Source organism: Ambystoma mexicanum, chromosome 6q (genome assembly GCF_040938575.1).
Source record: "Ambystoma mexicanum isolate Mex_15411 chromosome 6q, UKY_AmexF1_1, whole genome shotgun sequence".
NCBI lineage: Eukaryota > Metazoa > Chordata > Amphibia > Caudata > Ambystomatidae > Ambystoma > Ambystoma mexicanum.
This window is the reverse complement of record NC_090937.1, coordinates 1,632,186,146-1,632,205,634: the sequence shown is the minus strand read 5'-3', so window position 1 is coordinate 1,632,205,634 and position 19,489 is coordinate 1,632,186,146. Positions and strand designations below refer to the sequence as shown.

The 19,489-nt window shown below is 50.0% G+C and overlaps 13 non-coding genes across 13 annotated transcripts; all 13 read right to left on the bottom strand.

The window, feature by feature from the left end:
- Positions 1 to 2,488: 2,488 nt before the first annotated feature.
- Positions 2,489 to 2,560, bottom strand: TRNAG-UCC (transfer RNA glycine (anticodon UCC)). The gene has a single exon. It is a non-coding gene; the product is annotated as a tRNA-Gly (tRNA).
- A 331-nt stretch (positions 2,561 to 2,891) lies between these two features.
- TRNAM-CAU (transfer RNA methionine (anticodon CAU)) lies at positions 2,892 to 2,963 on the bottom strand. Its single transcript has one exon. It is a non-coding gene; the product is annotated as a tRNA-Met (tRNA).
- Positions 2,964 to 6,640: 3,677 nt separating this feature from the next.
- On the bottom strand, positions 6,641 to 6,712 carry TRNAM-CAU (transfer RNA methionine (anticodon CAU)). The gene has a single exon. It is a non-coding gene; the product is annotated as a tRNA-Met (tRNA).
- Positions 6,713 to 7,494: 782 nt separating this feature from the next.
- On the bottom strand, positions 7,495 to 7,566 carry TRNAG-ACC (transfer RNA glycine (anticodon ACC)). Its single transcript has one exon. It is a non-coding gene; the product is annotated as a tRNA-Gly (tRNA).
- A 331-nt stretch (positions 7,567 to 7,897) lies between these two features.
- Positions 7,898 to 7,969, bottom strand: TRNAM-CAU (transfer RNA methionine (anticodon CAU)). The gene has a single exon. It is a non-coding gene; the product is annotated as a tRNA-Met (tRNA).
- A 771-nt stretch (positions 7,970 to 8,740) lies between these two features.
- Positions 8,741 to 8,812, bottom strand: TRNAG-UCC (transfer RNA glycine (anticodon UCC)). The gene has a single exon. It is a non-coding gene; the product is annotated as a tRNA-Gly (tRNA).
- A 1,604-nt stretch (positions 8,813 to 10,416) lies between these two features.
- On the bottom strand, positions 10,417 to 10,488 carry TRNAM-CAU (transfer RNA methionine (anticodon CAU)). The gene has a single exon. It is a non-coding gene; the product is annotated as a tRNA-Met (tRNA).
- Positions 10,489 to 11,270: 782 nt separating this feature from the next.
- Positions 11,271 to 11,342, bottom strand: TRNAG-ACC (transfer RNA glycine (anticodon ACC)). Its single transcript has one exon. It is a non-coding gene; the product is annotated as a tRNA-Gly (tRNA).
- A 331-nt stretch (positions 11,343 to 11,673) lies between these two features.
- Positions 11,674 to 11,745, bottom strand: TRNAM-CAU (transfer RNA methionine (anticodon CAU)). Its single transcript has one exon. It is a non-coding gene; the product is annotated as a tRNA-Met (tRNA).
- A 1,174-nt stretch (positions 11,746 to 12,919) lies between these two features.
- Positions 12,920 to 12,991, bottom strand: TRNAM-CAU (transfer RNA methionine (anticodon CAU)). Its single transcript has one exon. It is a non-coding gene; the product is annotated as a tRNA-Met (tRNA).
- A 2,431-nt stretch (positions 12,992 to 15,422) lies between these two features.
- Positions 15,423 to 15,494, bottom strand: TRNAM-CAU (transfer RNA methionine (anticodon CAU)). Its single transcript has one exon. It is a non-coding gene; the product is annotated as a tRNA-Met (tRNA).
- Positions 15,495 to 16,265: 771 nt separating this feature from the next.
- On the bottom strand, positions 16,266 to 16,337 carry TRNAG-ACC (transfer RNA glycine (anticodon ACC)). The gene has a single exon. It is a non-coding gene; the product is annotated as a tRNA-Gly (tRNA).
- Positions 16,338 to 19,198: 2,861 nt separating this feature from the next.
- Positions 19,199 to 19,270, bottom strand: TRNAM-CAU (transfer RNA methionine (anticodon CAU)). The gene has a single exon. It is a non-coding gene; the product is annotated as a tRNA-Met (tRNA).
- Between the last annotated feature and the right edge of the window lie 219 nt (positions 19,271 to 19,489).

Here is a 19,489-nt window from a genome sequence, read left to right as displayed (position 1 = left end):
CTGCTTGGAAGGCAGCTATGCTCACCACTATACCACCAACGCCTGCCTGTCTGGGCTATCTGATGGAGCGCCCCTTAGAAATAAGAATAAGTCATTGGCTGGGAATGAAAAAAGCTTGCGTTTGACGCAGAAGCAGTTCGCATCATGAGGTCTTGCCGGTCAGCCCAACATTTCCCCGGGACCCCTTAAAAAAGGAGCTTGGTTTTAAGTTTGGTTTGATTGAACAGTACATTTTGTTGGCTGGGCTGGGACCCTCTCCTATTTAGCGCAAGAGTGGAACGAGGCAGCAAGTTCAAGGAATGACATTGCATCCAGGCACTTACAGCTCTTTGTGCCCTAATGCCATGACACAAAAACATAATTTGAAAAAACTTAGCAGAGGATGGTTTCGATCCATCGACCTCTGGGTTATGGGCCCAGCACGCTTCCGCTGCACCACTCTGCTGGTTGGAGAACAAGAGCTTTTCTGGGCTTTTACAGCCTACAAACCGACAACCCTAGACCCAGTTTCGAGTGAAGCGGGCAGTAGGCCTTACAAAGCCAAACAACCTGCAACCACGCACTCCCATCCCATGGCCTTTTGCAGACAGGCCTCATTTCTCTAGCTCACACCCTAACTGCCAACACCCCTTCCCCTTCTCTCTCTGTCTCTCTCTCTCTGTCTCTCTCTCTCATTCTCTCTCTCTCACAAATAGATACTTTACTTCCCAGGTGCAACAAAACAAGCCTTCTCGAGCTGGCAGATATGGGAAGGAAGGAAGGAAGGGCCAGTTTGGAAACTCAACTCAATTACCATAAATCCCCTGCTAAGGGTTATGGGAGGGAGGAATGAAGGAACTTTGCTTCAGGGAAAGGGCTGCTGCTGCTTCAGCATGTGAGGAGCGCAGCCACACGTTTCACCTTCCTCAGTATGTTGGTTTACAGGATGAGAGAGATCCTGAAACCTCACTCTAATAGGCTGAGGGGCTGTGCTCGGTGGCCTGCTGGGACCTTTGCCCGTCAGGGCAAGGCGAATAGGCCTTTGTCAGGCCTTCGTCAGGGCTTTGTCGGGGAGGGGCCAGGAGCCCTGCTCGCTTCAATCCCCTCACCGATAGACAGTTGCAGAAACTAGGATGCAAGAACCTTTCCTGGATGGGGTTTTGATTTTCACGAAAAGTGTGTCAGCTTTGCTTTCAGCATGAGTCTGATTTCCAAAAAATGCATTTTGAACAATTTAAAGATTTGATCTGCGTTGGCAGGGAAGCGAACCCGGGTCAACTGCTTGGAAGGCAGCTATGCTCACCACTACACCACCAACGCCTGCCTGTCTGGGCTATGTGATGGAGCGTCCCTTAGAAATAAGAATAAGTCATTGGCTGGGAATGAAAAAAGCTTGCGTTTGACGCAGAAGCAGTTCGCATCATGAGGTCTTGCCGGTCAGCCCAACATTTCCCTGGGACCCCTTAAAAAAGGAGCTTGGTTTTAAGTTTGGTTTGATTGAACAGTACATTTTGTTGGCTGGGCTGGGACCCTCTCCTATTTAGCGCAAGAGTGGAACGAGGCAGCAAGTTCAAGGAATGACATTGCATCCAGGCACTTACAGCTCTTTGTGCCCTAATGCCATGACACAAAAACATAATTTGAAAAAACTTAGCAGAGGATGGTTTCGATCCATCGACCTCTGGGTTATGGGCCCAGCACACTTCCGCTGCGCCACTCTGCTGGTTGCAGAACAAGAGCTTTTCTGGGCTTTTACAGCCTACAAACCGACAACCCTAGACCCAGTTTCGAGTGAAGCGGGCAGTAGGCCTTACAAAGCCAAACAACCTGCAACCACGCACTCCCATCCCATGGCCTTTTGCAGACAGGCCTCATTTCTCTAGCTCGCACCCTAACTGCCAACACCCCTTCCCCTTCTCTCTCTGTCTCTCTCTCTCTCTCTGTCTCTCTCTCTCATTCTCTCTCTCTCGCAAATAGATACTTTACTTCCCAGGTGCAACAAAACAAGCCTTCTCGAGCTGGCAGATATGGGAAGGAAGGAAGGAAGGGCCAGTTTGGAAACTCAACTCAATTACCATAAATCCCCTGCTAAGGGTTATGGGAGGGAGGAATGAAGGAACTTTGCTTCAGGGAAAGGGCTGCTGCTGCTTCAGCATGTGAGGAGCGCAGCCACACGTTTCACCTTCCTCAGTATGTTGGTTTACAGGATGAGAGAGATCCTGAAACCTCACTCTAATAGGCTGAGGTGCTGTGCTCGGTGGCCTGCTGGGACCTTGGCCCGTCAGGGCAAGGCGAATAGGCCTTTGTCAGGCCTTCGTCAGGGCTTTGTCGGGGAGGGGCCAGGAGCCCTGCTCGCTTCAATCCCCTCACCGATAGACAGTTGCAGAAACTAGGATGCAAGAACCTTTCCTGGATGGGGTTTTGATTGTCACGAAAAGTGTGTCAGCTTTGCTTTCAGCATGAGTCTGATTTCCAAAAAATGCATTTTGAACAATTTAAAGATTTGATCTGCGTTGGCCGGGAATCGAACCCGGGTCAACTGCTTGGAAGGCAGCTATGCTCACCACTATACCACCAACGCCTGCCTGTCTGGGCTATCTGATGGAGCGCCCCTTAGAAATAAGAATAAGTCATTGGCTGGGAATGAAAAAAGCTTGCGTTTGACGCAGAAGCAGTTCGCATCATGAGGTCTTGCCGGTCAGCCCAACATTTCCCCGGGACCCCTTAAAAAAGGAGCTTGGTTTTAAGTTTGGTTTGATTGAACAGTACATTTTGTTGGCTGGGCTGGGACCCTCTCCTATTTAGCGCAAGAGTGGAACGAGGCAGCAAGTTCAAGGAATGACATTGCATCCAGGCACTTACAGCTCTTTGTGCCCTAATGCCATGACACAAAAACATAATTTGAAAAAACTTAGCAGAGGATGGTTTCGATCCATCGACCTCTGGGTTATGGGCCCAGCACGCTTCCGCTGCGCCACTCTGCTGGTTGGAGAACAAGAGCTTTTCTGGGCTTTTACAGCCTACAAACGGACAACCCTAGACCCAGTTTCGAGTGAAGCGGGCAGTAGGCCTTACAAAGCCAAACAACCTGCAACCACGCACTCCCATCCCATGGCCTTTTGCAGACAGGCCTCATTTCTCTAGCTCACACCCTAACTGCCAACACCCCTTCCCCTTCTCTCTCTGTCTCTCTCTCTCTGTCTCTCTCTCTCATTCTCTCTCTCTCGCAAATAGATACTTTACTTCCCAGGTGCAACAAAACAAGCCTTCTCGAGCTGGCAGATATGGGAAGGAAGGAAGGAAGGGCCAGTTTGGAAACTCAACTCAATTACCATAAATCCCCTGCTAAGGGTTATGGGAGGGAGGAATGAAGGAACTTTGCTTCAGGGAAAGGGCTGCTGCTGCTTCAGCATGTGAGGAGCACAGCCACACGTTTCACCTTCCTCAGTATGTTGGTTTACAGGATGAGAGAGATCCTGAAACCTCACTCTAATAGGCTGAGGTGCTGTGCTCGGTGGCCTGCTGGGACCTTTGCCCATCAGGGCAAGGCGAATAGGCCTTTGTCAGGCCTTTGTCGGGGAGGGGCCAGGAGCCCTGCTCGCTTCAATCCCCTCACCGATAGACAGTTGCAGAAACTAGGATGCAAGAACCTTTCCTGGATGGGGTTTTGATTTTCACGAAAAGTGTGTCAGCTTTGCTTTCAGCATGAGTCTGATTTCCAAAAAATGCATTTTGAACAATTTAAAGATTTGATCTGCGTTGGCCGGGAATGGAACCCGGGTCAACTGCTTGGAAGGCAGCTATGCTCACCACTATACCACCAACGCCTGCCTGTCTGGGCTATCTGATGGAGCGCCCCTTAGAAATAAGAATAAGTCATTGGCTGGGAATGAAAAAAGCTTGCGTTTGACGCAGAAGCAGTTCGCATCATGAGGTCTTGCCGGTCAGCCCAACATTTCCCCGGGACCCCTTAAAAAAGGAGCTTGGTTTTAAGTTTGGTTTGATTGAACAGTACATTTTGTTGGCTGGGCTGGGACCCTCTCCTATTTAGCGCAAGAGTGGAACGAGGCAGCAAGTTCAAGGAATGACATTGCATCCAGGCACTTACAGCTCTTTGTGCCCTAATGCCATGACACAAAAACATAATTTGAAAAAACTTAGCAGAGGATGGTTCCGATCCATCGACCTCTGGGTTATGGGCCCAGCACGCTTCCGCTGCGCCACTCTGCTGGTTGGAGAACAAGAGCTTTTCTGGGCTTTTACAGCCTACAAACCGACAACCCTAGACCCAGTTTCGAGTGAAGCGGGCAGTAGGCCTTACAAAGCCAAACAACCTGCAACCACGCACTCCCATCCCATGGCCTTTTGCAGACAGGCCTCATTTCTCTAGCTCACACCCTAACTGCCAACACCCCTTCCCCTTCTCTCTCTGTCTCTCTCTCTCTGTCTCTCTCTCTCATTCTCTCTCTCTCACAAATAGATACTTTACTTCCCAGGTGCAACAAAACAAGCCTTCTCGAGCTGGCAGATATGGGAAGGAAGGAAGGAAGGGCCAGTTTGGAAACTCAACTCAATTACCATAAATCCCCTGCTAAGGGTTATGGGAGGGAGGAATGAAGGAACTTTGCTTCAGGGAAAGGGCTGCTGCTGCTTCAGCATGTGAGGAGTGCAGCCACACGTTTCACCTTCCTCAGTATGTTGGTTTACAGGATGAGAGAGATCCTGAAACCTCACTCTAATAGGCTGAGGGGCTGTGCTCGGTGGCCTGCTGGGACCTTTGCCCGTCAGGGCAAGGCGAATAGGCCTTTGTCAGGCCTTCGTCAGGGCTTTGTCGGGGAGGGGCCAGGAGCCCTGCTCGCTTCAATCCCCTCACCGATAGACAGTTGCAGAAACTAGGATGCAAGAACCTTTCCTGGATGGGGTTTTGATTTTCACGAAAAGTGTGTCAGCTTTGCTTTCAGCATGAGTCTGATTTCCAAAAAATGCATTTTGAACAATTTAAAGATTTGATCTGCGTTGGCAGGGAAGCGAACCCGGGTCAACTGCTTGGAAGGCAGCTATGCTCACCACTATACCACCAACGCCTGCCTGTCTGGGCTATGTGATGGAGCGCCCCTTAGAAATAAGAATAAGTCATTGGCTGGGAATGAAAAAAGCTTGCGTTTGACGCAGAAGCAGTTCGCATCATGAGGTCTTGCCGGTCAGCCCAACATTTCCCCGGGACCCCTTAAAAAAGGAGCTTGGTTTTAAGTTTGGTTTGATTGAACAGTACATTTTGTTGGCTGGGCTGGGACCCTCTCCTATTTAGCGCAAGAGTGGAACGAGGCAGCAAGTTCAAGGAATGACATTGCATCCAGGCACTTACAGCTCTTTGTGCCCTAATGCCATGACACAAAAACATAATTTGAAAAAACTTAGCAGAGGATGGTTTCTATCCATCGACCTCTGGGTTATGGGCCCAGCACGCTTCCGCTGCGCCACTCTGCTGGTTGGAGAACAAGAGCTTTTCTGGGCTTTTACAGCCTACAAACCGACAACCCTAGACCCAGTTTCGAGTGAAGCGGGCAGTAGGCCTTACAAAGCCAAACAACCTGCAACCACGCACTCCCATCCCATGGCCTTTTGCAGACAGGCCTCATTTCTCTAGCTCACACCCTAACTGCCAACACCCCTTCCCCTTCTCTCTCTGTCTCTCTCTCTCTGTCTCTCTCTCTCATTCTCTCTCTCTCGCAAATAGATACTTTACTTCCCAGGTGCAACAAAACAAGCCTTCTCGAGCTGGCAGATATGGGAAGGAAGGAAGGAAGGGCCAGTTTGGAAACTCAACTCAATTACCATAAATCCCCTGCTAAGGGTTATGGGAGGGAGGAATGAAGGAACTTTGCTTCAGGGAAAGGGCTGCTGCTGCTTCAGCATGTGAGGAGCACAGCCACACGTTTCACCTTCCTCAGTATGTTGGTTTACAGGATGAGAGAGATCCTGAAACCTCACTCTAATAGGCTGAGGTGCTGTGCTCGGTGGCCTGCTGGGACCTTTGCCCGTCAGGGCAAGGCGAATAGGCCTTTGTCAGGCCTTTGTCGGGGAGGGGCCAGGAGCCCTGCTCGCTTCAATCCCCTCACCGATAGACAGTTGCAGAAACTAGGATGCAAGAACCTTTCCTGGATGGGGTTTTGATTTTCACGAAAAGTGTGTCAGCTTTGCTTTCAGCATGAGTCTGATTTCCAAAAAATGCATTTTGAACAATTTAAAGATTTGATCTGCGTTGGCCGGGAATGGAACCCGGGTCAACTGCTTGGAAGGCAGCTATGCTCACCACTATACCACCAACGCCTGCCTGTCTGGGCTATCTGATGGAGCGCCCCTTAGAAATAAGAATAAGTCATTGGCTGGGAATGAAAAAAGCTTGCGTTTGACGCAGAAGCAGTTCGCATCATGAGGTCTTGCCGGTCAGCCCAACATTTCCCCGGGACCCCTTAAAAAAGGAGCTTGGTTTTAAGTTTGGTTTGATTGAACAGTACATTTTGTTGGCTGGGCTGGGACCCTCTCCTATTTAGCGCAAGAGTGGAACGAGGCAGCAAGTTCAAGGAATGACATTGCATCCAGGCACTTACAGCTCTTTGTGCCCTAATGCCATGACACAAAAACATAATTTGAAAAAACTTAGCAGAGGATGGTTTCGATCCATCGACCTCTGGGTTATGGGCCCAGCACGCTTCCGCTGCGCCACTCTGCTGGTTGGAGAACAAGAGCTTTTCTGGGCTTTTACAGCCTACAAACCGACAACCCTAGACCCAGTTTCGAGTGAAGCGGGCAGTAGGCCTTACAAAGCCAAACAACCTGCAACCACGCACTCCCATCCCATGGCCTTTTGCAGACAGGCCTCATTTCTCTAGCTCACACCCTAACTGCCAACACCCCTTCCCCTTCTCTCTCTGTCTCTCTCTCTCTGTCTCTCTCTCTCATTCTCTCTCTCTCGCAAATAGATACTTTACTTCCCAGGTGCAACAAAACAAGCATTCTCGAGCTGGCAGATATGGGAAGGAAGGAAGGAAGGGCCAGTTTGGAAACTCAACTCAATTACCATAAATCCCCTGCTAAGGGTTATGGGAGGGAGGAATGAAGGAACTTTGCTTCAGGGAAAGGGCTGCTGCTGCTTCAGCATGTGAGGAGCGCAGCCACACGTTTCACCTTCCTCAGTATGTTGGTTTACAGGATGAGAGAGATCCTGAAACCTCACTCTAATAGGCTGAGGTGCTGTGCTCGGTGGCCTGCTGGGACCTTTGCCCGTCAGGGCAAGGCGAATAGGCCTTTGTCAGGCCTTCGTCAGGGCTTTGTCGGGGAGGGGCCAGGAGCCCTGCTCGCTTCAATCCCCTCACCGATAGACAGTTGCAGAAACTAGGATGCAAGAACCTTTCCTGGATGGGGTTTTGATTTTCGCGAAAAGTGTGTCAGCTTTGCTTTCAGCATGAGTCTGATTTCCAAAAAATGCATTTTGAACAATTTAAAGATTTGATCTGCGTTGGCCGGGAATCGAACCCGGGTCAACTGCTTGGTAGGCAGCTATGCTCACCACTATACCACCAACTCCTGCCTGTCTGGACTATCTGATGGAGCGCCCCTTAGAAATAAGAATAAGTCATTGGCTGGGAATGAAAAAAGCTTGCGTTTGACGCAGAAGCAGTTCGCATCATGAGGTCTTGCCGGTCAGCCCAACATTTCCCCGGGACCCCTTAAAAAAGGAGCTTGGTTTTAAGTTTGGTTTGATTGAACAGTACATTTTGTTGGCTGGGCTGGGACCCTCTCCTATTTAGCGCAAGAGTGGAACGAGGCAGCAAGTTCAAGGAATGACATTGCATCCAGACACTTACAGCTCTTTGTGCCCTAATGCCATGACACAAAAACATAATTTGAAAAAACTTAGCAGAGGATGGTTTCGATCCATCGACCTCTGGGTTATGGGCCCAGCACGCTTCCGCTGCGCCACTCTGCTGGCTGGAGAACGAGAGCTTTTCGGGGCTTTTACAGCCTACAAACCGACAACCCTAGACCCAGTTTCGAGTGAAGCGGGCAGTATCCCTTACAAAGCCAAACAACCTGCAACCACGCACTCCCATCCCATGGCCTTTTGCAGACAGGCCTCATTTCTCTAGCTCACACCCTAACTGCCAACACCCCTTCCCCTTCTCTCTCTGTCTCTCTCTCTCTGTCTCTCTCTCTCATTCTCTCTCTCTCGCAAATAGATACTTTACTTCCCAGGTGCAACAAAACAAGCCTTCTCGAGCTGGCAGATATGGGAAGGAAGGAAGGAAGGGCCAGTTTGGAAACTCAACTCAATTACCATAAATCCCCTGCTAAGGGTTATGGGAGGGAGGAATGAAGGAACTTTGCTTCAGGGAAAGGGCTGCTGCTGCTTCAGCATGTGAGGAGCGCAGCCACACGTTTCACCTTCCTCAGTATGTTGGTTTACAGGATGAGAGAGATCCTGAAACCTCACTCTAATAGGCTGAGGTGCTGTGCTCGGTGGCCTGCTGGGACCTTTGCCCGTCAGGGCAAGGCGAATAGGCCTTCGTCAGGGCTTTGTCGGGGAGGGGCCAGGAGCCCTGCTCGCTTCAATCCCCTCACCGATAGACAGTTGCGGAAACTAGGATGCAAGAACCTTTCCTGGATGGGGTATTGATTTTCGCGAAAAGTGTGTCAGCTTTGCTTTCAGCATGAGTCTGATTTCCCAAAAATGCATTTTGAACAATTTAAAGATTTGATCTGCGTTGGCCGGGAATCGAACCCGGGTCAACTGCTTGGAAGGCAGCTATGCTCACCACTATACCACCAACGCCTGCCTGTTTGGGTTATGTGATGGAGCGCCCCTTAGAAATAAGAATAAGTCTTTGGCTGGGAATGAAAAAAGCTTGCGTTTGACGCAGAAGCAGTTCGCATCATGAGGTCTTGCCGGTCAGCCCAACATTTCCCCGGGACCCCTTAAAAAAGGAGCTTGGTTTTAAGTTTGGTTTGATTGAACAGTACATTTTGTTGGCTGGGCTGGGACCCTCTCCTATTTAGCGCAAGAGTGGAACGAGGCAGCAAGTTCAAGGAATGACATTGCATCCAGGCACTTACAGCTCTTTGTGCCCTAATGCCATGACACAAAAACATAATTTGAAAAAACTTAGCAGAGGATGGTTTCGATCCATCGACCTCTGGGTTATGGGCCCATCCATCGACCTCTGGGTTATGGGCCCAGCACGCTTCCGCTGCGCCACTCTGCTGGTTGGAGAATAAGAGCTTTTCTGGGCTTTTACAGCCTACAAACCGACAAACCTAGACCCAGTTTCGAGTGAAGCGGGCAGTAGGCCTTACAAAGCCAAACAACCTGCAACCATGCACTCCCATCCCATGGCCTTTTGCAGACAGGCCTCATTTCTCTAGCTCACACCCTAACTGCCAACACCCCTTCCCCTTCTCTCTCTGTCTCTCTCTCTCTGTCTCTCTCTCTCATTCTCTCTCTCTCGCAAATAGATACTTTACTTCCCAGGTGCAACAAAACAAGCCTTCTCGAGCTGGCAGATATGGGAAGGAAGGAAGGAAGGGCCAGTTTGGAAACTCAACTCAATTACCATAAATCCCCTGCTAAGGGTTATGGGAGGGAGGAATGAAGGAACTTTGCTTCAGGGAAAGGGCAGCTGCTGCTTCAGCATGTGAGGAGCGCAGCCACACGTTTCACCTTCCTCAGTATGTTGGTTTACAGGATGAGAGAGATCCTGAAACCTCACTCTAATAGGCTGAGGTGCTGTGCTCGGTGGCCTGCTGGGACCTTTGCCCGTCAGGGCAAGGCGAATAGGCCTTTGTCAGGCCTTTGTCGGGGAGGGGCCAGGAGCCCTGCTCGCTTCAATCCCCTCACCGATAGACAGTTGCAGAAACTAGGATGCAAGAACCTTTCCTGGATGGGGTTTTGATTTTCACGAAAAGTGTGTCAGCTTTGCTTTCAGCATGAGTCTGATTTCCAAAAAATGCATTTTGAACAATTTAAAGATTTGATCTGCGTTGGCCGGGAATGGAACCCGGGTCAACTGCTTGGAAGGCAGCTATGCTCACCACTATACCACCAACGCCTGCCTGTCTGGGCTATCTGATGGAGCGCCCCTTAGAAATAAGAATAAGTCATTGGCTGGGAATGAAAAAAGCTTGCGTTTGACGCAGAAGCAGTTCGCATCATGAGGTCTTGCCGGTCAGCCCAACATTTCCCCGGGACCCCTTAAAAAAGGAGCTTGGTTTTAAGTTTGGTTTGATTGAACAGTACATTTTGTTGGCTGGGCTGGGACCCTCTCCTATTTAGCGCAAGAGTGGAACGAGGCAGCAAGTTCAAGGAATGACATTGCATCCAGGCACTTACAGCTCTTTGTGCCCTAATGCCATGACACAAAAACATAATTTGAAAAAACTTAGCAGAGGATGGTTTCGATCCATCGACCTCTGGGTTATGGGCCCAGCACGCTTCCGCTGCGCCACTCTGCTGGTTGGAGAACAAGAGCTTTTCTGGGCTTTTACAGCCTACAAACCGACAACCCTAGACCCAGTTTCGAGTGAAGCGGGCAGTAGGCCTTACAAAGCCAAACAACCTGCAACCACGCACTCCCATCCCATGGCCTTTTGCAGACAGGCCTCATTTCTCTAGCTCACACCCTAACTGCCAACACCCCTTCCCCTTCTCTCTCTGTCTCTCTCTCTCTGTCTCTCTCTCTCATTCTCTCTCTCTCGCAAATAGATACTTTACTTCCCAGGTGCAACAAAACAAGCCTTCTCGAGCTGGCAGATATGGGAAGGAAGGAAGGAAGGGCCAGTTTGGAAACTCAACTCAATTACCATAAATCCCCTGCTAAGGGTTATGGGAGGGAGGAATGAAGGAACTTTGCTTCAGGGAAAGGGCTGCTGCTGCTTCAGCATGTGAGGAGCGCAGCCACACGTTTCACCTTCCTCAGTATGTTGGTTTACAGGATGAGAGAGATCCTGAAACCTCACTCTAATAGGCTGAGGTGCTGTGCTCGGTGGCCTGCTGGGACCTTTGCCCGTCAGGGCAAGGCGAATAGGCCTTTGTCAGGCCTTCGTCAGGGCTTTGTCGGGGAGGGGCCAGGAGCCCTGCTCGCTTCAATCCCCTCACCGATAGACAGTTGCAGAAACTAGGATGCAAGAACCTTTCCTGGATGGGGTTTTGATTTTCGCGAAAAGTGTGTCAGCTTTGCTTTCAGCATGAGTCTGATTTCCAAAAAATGCATTTTGAACAATTTAAAGATTTGATCTGCGTTGGCCGGGAATCGAACCCGGGTCAACTGCTTGGTAGGCAGCTATGCTCACCACTATACCACCAACTCCTGCCTGTCTGGACTATCTGATGGAGCGCCCCTTAGAAATAAGAATAAGTCATTGGCTGGGAATGAAAAAAGCTTGCGTTTGACGCAGAAGCAGTTCGCATCATGAGGTCTTGCCGGTCAGCCCAACATTTCCCCGGGACCCCTTAAAAAAGGAGCTTGGTTTTAAGTTTGGTTTGATTGAACAGTACATTTTGTTGGCTGGGCTGGGACCCTCTCCTATTTAGCGCAAGAGTGGAACGAGGCAGCAAGTTCAAGGAATGACATTGCATCCAGGCACTTACAGCTCTTTGTGCCCTAATGCCATGACACAAAAACATAATTTGAAAAAACTTAGCAGAGGATGGTTTCGATCCATCGACCTCTGGGTTATGGGCCCAGCACGCTTCCGCTGCGCCACTCTGCTGGTTGGAGAACAAGAGCTTTTCTGGGCTTTTACAGCCTACAAACCGACAACCCTAGACCCAGTTTCGAGTGAAGCGGGCAGTAGGCCTTACAAAGCCAAACAACCTGCAACCACGCACTCCCATCCCATGGCCTTTTGCAGACAGGCCTCATTTCTCTAGCTCACACCCTAACTGCCAACACCCCTTCCCCTTCTCTCTCTGTCTCTCTCTCTCTGTCTCTCTCTCTCATTCTCTCTCTCTCGCAAATAGATACTTTACTTCCCAGGTGCAACAAAACAAGCCTTCTCGAGCTGGCAGATATGGGAAGGAAGGAAGGAAGGGCCAGTTTGGAAACTCAACTCAATTACCATAAATCCCCTGCTAAGGGTTATGGGAGGGAGGAATGAAGGAACTTTGCTTCAGGGAAAGGGCTGCTGCTGCTTCAGCATGTGAGGAGCACAGCCACACGTTTCACCTTCCTCAGTATGTTGGTTTACAGGATGAGAGAGATCCTGAAACCTCACTCTAATAGGCTGAGGTGCTGTGCTCGGTGGCCTGCTGGGACCTTTGCCCATCAGGGCAAGGCGAATAGGCCTTTGTCAGGCCTTTGTCGGGGAGGGGCCAGGAGCCCTGCTCGCTTCAATCCCCTCACCGATAGACAGTTGCAGAAACTAGGATGCAAGAACCTTTCCTGGATGGGGTTTTGATTTTCACGAAAAGTGTGTCAGCTTTGCTTTCAGCATGAGTCTGATTTCCAAAAAATGCATTTTGAACAATTTAAAGATTTGATCTGCGTTGGCCGGGAATGGAACCCGGGTCAACTGCTTGGAAGGCAGCTATGCTCACCACTATACCACCAACGCCTGCCTGTCTGGGCTATCTGATGGAGCGCCCCTTAGAAATAAGAATAAGTCATTGGCTGGGAATGAAAAAAGCTTGCGTTTGACGCAGAAGCAGTTCGCATCATGAGGTCTTGCCGGTCAGCCCAACATTTCCCCGGGACCCCTTAAAAAAGGAGCTTGGTTTTAAGTTTGGTTTGATTGAACAGTACATTTTGTTGGCTGGGCTGGGACCCTCTCCTATTTAGCGCAAGAGTGGAACGAGGCAGCAAGTTCAAGGAATGACATTGCATCCAGGCACTTACAGCTCTTTGTGCCCTAATGCCATGACACAAAAACATAATTTGAAAAAACTTAGCAGAGGATGGTTTCGATCCATCGACCTCTGGGTTATGGGCCCAGCACGCTTCCGCTGCGCCACTCTGCTGGTTGGAGAACAAGAGCTTTTCTGGGCTTTTACAGCCTACAAACCGACAACCCTAGACCCAGTTTCGAGTGAAGCGGGCAGTAGGCCTTACAAAGCCAAACAACCTGCAACCACGCACTCCCATCCCATGGCCTTTTGCAGACAGGCCTCATTTCTCTAGCTCACACCCTAACTGCCAACACCCCTTCCCCTTCTCTCTCTGTCTCTCTCTCTCTGTCTCTCTCTCTCATTCTCTCTCTCTCACAAATAGATACTTTACTTCCCAGGTGCAACAAAACAAGCCTTCTCGAGCTGGCAGATATGGGAAGGAAGGAAGGAAGGGCCAGTTTGGAAACTCAACTCAATTACCATAAATCCCCTGCTAAGGGTTATGGGAGGGAGGAATGAAGGAACTTTGCTTCAGGGAAAGGGCTGCTGCTGCTTCAGCATGTGAGGAGTGCAGCCACACGTTTCACCTTCCTCAGTATGTTGGTTTACAGGATGAGAGAGATCCTGAAACCTCACTCTAATAGGCTGAGGGGCTGTGCTCGGTGGCCTGCTGGGACCTTTGCCCGTCAGGGCAAGGCGAATAGGCCTTTGTCAGGCCTTCGTCAGGGCTTTGTCGGGGAGGGGCCAGGAGCCCTGCTCGCTTCAATCCCCTGACCGATAGACAGTTGCAGAAACTAGGATGCAAGAACCTTTCCTGGATGGGGTTTTGATTTTCACGAAAAGTGTGTCAGCTTTGCTTTCAGCATGAGTCTGATTTCCAAAAAATGCATTTTGAACAATTTAAAGATTTGATCTGCGTTGGCAGGGAAGCGAACCCGGGTCAACTGCTTGGAAGGCAGCTATGCTCACCACTATACCACCAACGCCTGCCTGTTTGGGCTATGTGATGGAGCGCCCCTTAGAAATAAGAATAAGTCATTGGCTGGGAATGAAAAAAGCTTGCGTTTGACGCAGAAGCAGTTTGCATCATGAGGTCTTGCCGGTCAGCCCAACATTTCCCCGGGACCCCTTAAAAAAGGAGCTTGGTTTTAAGTTTGGTTTGATTGAACAGTACATTTTGTTGGCTGGGCTGGGACCCTCTCCTATTTAGCGCAAGAGTAGAACGAGGCAGCAAGTTCAAGGAATGACATTGCATCCAGGCACTTACAGCTCTTTGTGCCCTAATGCCATGACACAAAAACATAATTTGAAAAAACTTAGCAGAGGATGGTTTCTATCCATCGACCTCTGGGTTATGGGCCCAGCACGCTTCCGCTGCGCCACTCTGCTGGTTGGAGAACAAGAGCTTTTCTGGGCTTTTACAGCCTACAAACCGACAACCCTAGACCCAGTTTCGAGTGAAGCGGGCAGTAGGCCTTACAAAGCCAAACAACCTGCAACCACGCACTCCCATCCCATGGCCTTTTGCAGACAGGCCTCATTTCTCTAGCTCACACCCTAACTGCCAACACCCCTTCCCCTTCTCTCTCTGTCTCTCTCTCTCTGTCTCTCTCTCTCATTCTCTCTCTCTCGCAAATAGATACTTTACTTCCCAGGTGCAACAAAACAAGCCTTCTCGAGCTGGCAGATATGGGAAGGAAGGAAGGAAGGGCCAGTTTGGAAACTCAACTCAATTACCATAAATCCCCTGCTAAGGGTTATGGGAGGGAGGAATGAAGGAACTTTGCTTCAGGGAAAGGGCTGCTGCTGCTTCAGCATGTGAGGAGCACAGCCACACGTTTCACCTTCCTCAGTATGTTGGTTTACAGGATGAGAGAGATCCTGAAACCTCACTCTAATAGGCTGAGGTGCTGTGCTCGGTGGCCTGCTGGGACCTTTGCCCATCAGGGCAAGGCGAATAGGCCTTTGTCAGGCCTTTGTCGGGGAGGGGCCAGGAGCCCTGCTCGCTTCAATCCCCTCACCGATAGACAGTTGCAGAAACTAGGATGCAAGAACCTTTCCTGGATGGGGTTTTGATTTTCACGAAAAGTGTGTCAGCTTTGCTTTCAGCATGAGTCTGATTTCCAAAAAATGCATTTTGAACAATTTAAAGATTTGATCTGCGTTGGCCGGGAATGGAACCCGGGTCAACTGCTTGGAAGGCAGCTATGCTCACCACTATACCACCAACGCCTGCCTGTCTGGGCTATCTGATGGAGCGCCCCTTAGAAATAAGAATAAGTCATTGGCTGGGAATGAAAAAAGCTTGCGTTTGACGCAGAAGCAGTTCGCATCATGAGGTCTTGCCGGTCAGCCCAACATTTCCCCGGGACCCCTTAAAAAAGGAGCTTGGTTTTAAGTTTGGTTTGATTGAACAGTACATTTTGTTGGCTGGGCTGGGACCCTCTCCTATTTAGCGCAAGAGTGGAACGAGGCAGCAAGTTCAAGGAATGACATTGCATCCAGGCACTTACAGCTCTTTGTGCCCTAATGCCATGACACAAAAACATAATTTGAAAAAACTTAGCAGAGGATGGTTTCGATCCATCGACCTCTGGGTTATGGGCCCAGCACGCTTCCGCTGCGCCACTCTGCTGGTTGGAGAACAAGAGCTTTTCTGGGCTTTTACAGCCTACAAACCGACAACCCTAGACCCAGTTTCGAGTGAAGCGGGCAGTAGGCCTTACAAAGCCAAACAACCTGCAACCACGCACTCCCATCCCATGGCCTTTTGCAGACAGGCCTCATTTCTCTAGCTCACACCCTAACTGCCAACACCCCTTCCCCTTCTCTCTCTGTCTCTCTCTCTCTGTCTCTCTCTCTCATTCTCTCTCTCTCACAAATAGATACTTTACTTCCCAGGTGCAACAAAACAAGCCTTCTCGAGCTGGCAGATATGGGAAGGAAGGAAGGAAGGGCCAGTTTGGAAACTCAACTCAATTACCATAAATCCCCTGCTAAGGGTTATGGGAGGGAGGAATGAAGGAACTTTGCTTCAGGGAAAGGGCTGCTGCTGCTTCAGCATGTGAGGAGCACAGCCACACGTTTCACCTTCCTCAGTATGTTGGTTTACAGGATGAGAGAGATCCTGAAACCTCACTCTAATAGGCTGAGGTGCTGTGCTCGGTGGCCTGCTGGGACCTTTGCCCATCAGGGCAAGGCGAATAGGCCTTTGTCAGGCCTTTGTCGGGGAGGGGCCAGGAGCCCTGCTCGCTTCAATCCCCTCACCGATAGACAGTTGCAGAAACTAGGATGCAAGAACCTTTCCTGGATGGGGTTTTGATTTTCACGAAAAGTGTGTCAGCTTTGCTTTCAGCATGAGTCTGATTTCCAAAAAATGCATTTTGAACAATTTAAAGATTTGATCTGCGTTGGCCGGGAATCGAACCCGGGTCAACTGCTTGGTAGGCAGCTATGCTCACCACTATACCACCAACTCCTGCCTGTCTGGACTATCTGATGGAGCGCCCCTTAGAAATAAGAATAAGTCATTGGCTGGGAATGAAAAAAGCTTGCGTTTGACGCAGAAGCAGTTCGCATCATGAGGTCTTGCCGGTCAGCCCAACATTTCCCCGGGACCCCTTAAAAAAGGAGCTTGGTTTTAAGTTTGGTTTGATTGAACAGTACATTTTGTTGGCTGGGCTGGGACCCTCTCCTATTTAGCGCAAGAGTGGAACGAGGCAGCAAGTTCAAGGAATGACATTGCATCCAGGCACTTACAGCTCTTTGTGCCCTAATGCCATGACACAAAAACATAATTTGAAAAAACTTAGCAGAGGATGGTTTCGATCCATCGACCTCTGGGTTATGGGCCCAGCACGCTTCCGCTGTGCCACTCTGCTGGCTGGAGAACGAGAGCTTTTCGGGGCTTTTACAGCCTACAAACCGACAACCCTAGACCCAGTTTCGAGTGAAGCGGGCAGTATCCCTTACAAAGCCAAACAACCTGCAACCACGCACTCCCATCCCATGGCCTTTTGCAGACAGGCCTCATTTCTCTAGCTCACACCCTAACTGCCAACACCCCTTCCCCTTCTCTCTCTGTCTCTCTCTCTCTGTCTCTCTCTCTCATTCTCTCTCTCTCGCAAATAGATACTTTACTTCCCAGGTGCAACAAAACAAGCCTTCTCGAGCTGGCAGATATGGGAAGGAAGGAAGGAAGGGCCAGTTTGGAAACTCAACTCAATTACCATAAATCCCCTGCTAAGGGTTATGGGAGGGAGGAATGAAGGAACTTTGCTTCAGGGAAAGGGCTGCTGCTGCTTCAGCATGTGAGGAGCGCAGCCACACGTGTCACCTTCCTCAGTATGTTGGTTTACAGGATGAGAGAGATCCTGAAACCTCACTCTAATAGGCTGAGGTGCTGTGCTCGGTGGCCTGCTGGGACCTTTGCCCGTCAGGGCAAGGCGAATAGGCCTTCGTCAGGGCTTTGTCGGGGAGGGGCCAGGAGCCCTGCTCGCTTCAATCCCCTCACCGATAGACAGTTGCGGAAACTAGGATGCAAGAACCTTTCCTGGATGGGGTATTGATTTTCGCGAAAAGTGTGTCAGCTTTGCTTTCAGCATGAGTCTGATTTCCCAAAAATGCATTTTGAACAATTTAAAGATTTGATCTGCGTTGGCCGGGAATCGAACCCGGGTCAACTGCTTGGAAGGCAGCTATGCTCACCACTATACCACCAACCCCTGCCTGTTTGGGCTATGTGATGGAGCGCCCCTTAGAAATAAGAATAAGTCTTTGGCTGGGAATGAAAAAAGCTTGCGTTTGACGCAGAAGCAGTTCGCATCATGAGGTCTTGCCGGTCAGCCCAACATTTCCCCGGGACCCCTTAAAAAAGGAGCTTGGTTTTAAGTTTGGTTTGATTGAACAGTACATTTTGTTGGCTGGGCTGGGACCCTCTCCTATTTAGCGCAAGAGTGGAACGAGGCAGCAAGTTCAAGGAATGACATTGCATCCAGGCACTTACAGCTCTTTGTGCCCTAATGCCATGACACAAAAACATAATTTGAAAAAACTTAGCAGAGGATGGTTTCGATCCATCGACCTCTGGGTTATGGGCCCATCCATCAACCTCTGGGTTATGGGCCCAGCACGCTTCCGCTGCGCCACTCTGCTGGTTGGAGAATAAGAGCTTTTCTGGGCTTTTACAGCCTACAAACCGACAACCCTAGACCCAGTTTCGAGTGAAGCGGGCAGTAGGCCTTACAAAGCCAAACAACCTGCAACCATGCACTCCCATCCCATGGCCTTTTGCAGACAGGCCTCATTTCTCTAGCTCACACCCTAACTGCCAACACCCCTTCCCCTTCTCTCTCTGTCTCTCTCTCTCTGTCTCTCTCTCTCATTCTCTCTCTCTCGCAAATAGATACTTTACTTCCCAGGTGCAACAAAACAAGCCTTCTCGAGCTGGCAGATATGGGAAGGAAGGAAGGAAGGGCCAGTTTGGAAACTCAACTCAATTACCATAAATCCCCTGCTAAGGGTTATGGGAGGGAGGAATGAAGGAACTTTGCTTCAGGGAAAGGGCAGCTGCTGCTTCAGCATGTGAGGAGCGCAGCCACACGTTTCACCTTCCTCAGTATGTTGGTTTACAGGATGAGAGAGATCCTGAAACCTCACTCTAATAGGCTGAGGTGCTGTGCTCGGTGGCCTGCTGGGACCTTTGCCCGTCAGGGCAAGGCGAATAGGCCTTTGTCAGGCCTTCGTCAGGGCTTTGTCGGGGAGGGGCCAGGAGCCCTGCTCGCTTCAATCCCCTCACCGATAGACAGTTGCAGAAACTAGGATGCAAGAACCTTTCCTGGATGGGGTTTTGATTTTCGCGAAAAGTGTGTCAGCTTTGCTTTCAGCATGAGTCTGATTTCCCAAAAATGCATTTTGAACAATTTAAAGATTTGATCTGCGTTGGCCGGGAATCGAACCCGGGTCAACTGCTTGGAAGGCAGCTATGCTCACCACTATACCACCAACACCTGCTTGTCTGGGCTATGTGATGGAGCGCCCCTTAGAAATAAGAATAAGTCATTGGCTGGGAATGAAAAAAGCTTGCGTTTGACGCAGAAGCAGTTCGCATCATGAGGTCTTGCCGGTCAGCCCAACATTTCCCCGGGACCCCTTAAAAAAGGAGCTTGGTTTTATGTTTGGTTTGATTGAACAGTACATTTTGTTGGCTGGGCTGGGACCCTCTCCTATTTAGCGCAAGAGTGGAACGAGGCAGCAAGTTCAAGGAATGACATTGCATCCAGGCACTTACAGCTCTTTGTGCCCTAATGCCATGACACAAAAACATAATTTGAAAAAACTTAGCAGAGGATGGTTTCGATCCATCGACCTCTGGGTTATGGGCCCAGCACGCTTCCGCTGCGCCACTCTGCTGGTGGGAGAACAAGAGCTTTTCTGGGCTTTTACAGCCTACAAACCGACAACCCTAGACCCAGTTTCGAATGAAGCGGGCAGTAGGCCTTACAAAGCCAAACAACCTGCAACCACGCACTCCCATCCCATGGCCTTTTGCAGACAGGCCTCATTTCTCTAGCTCACACCCTAACTGCCAACACCCCTTCCCCTTCTCTCTCTGTCTCTCTCTCTCTGTCT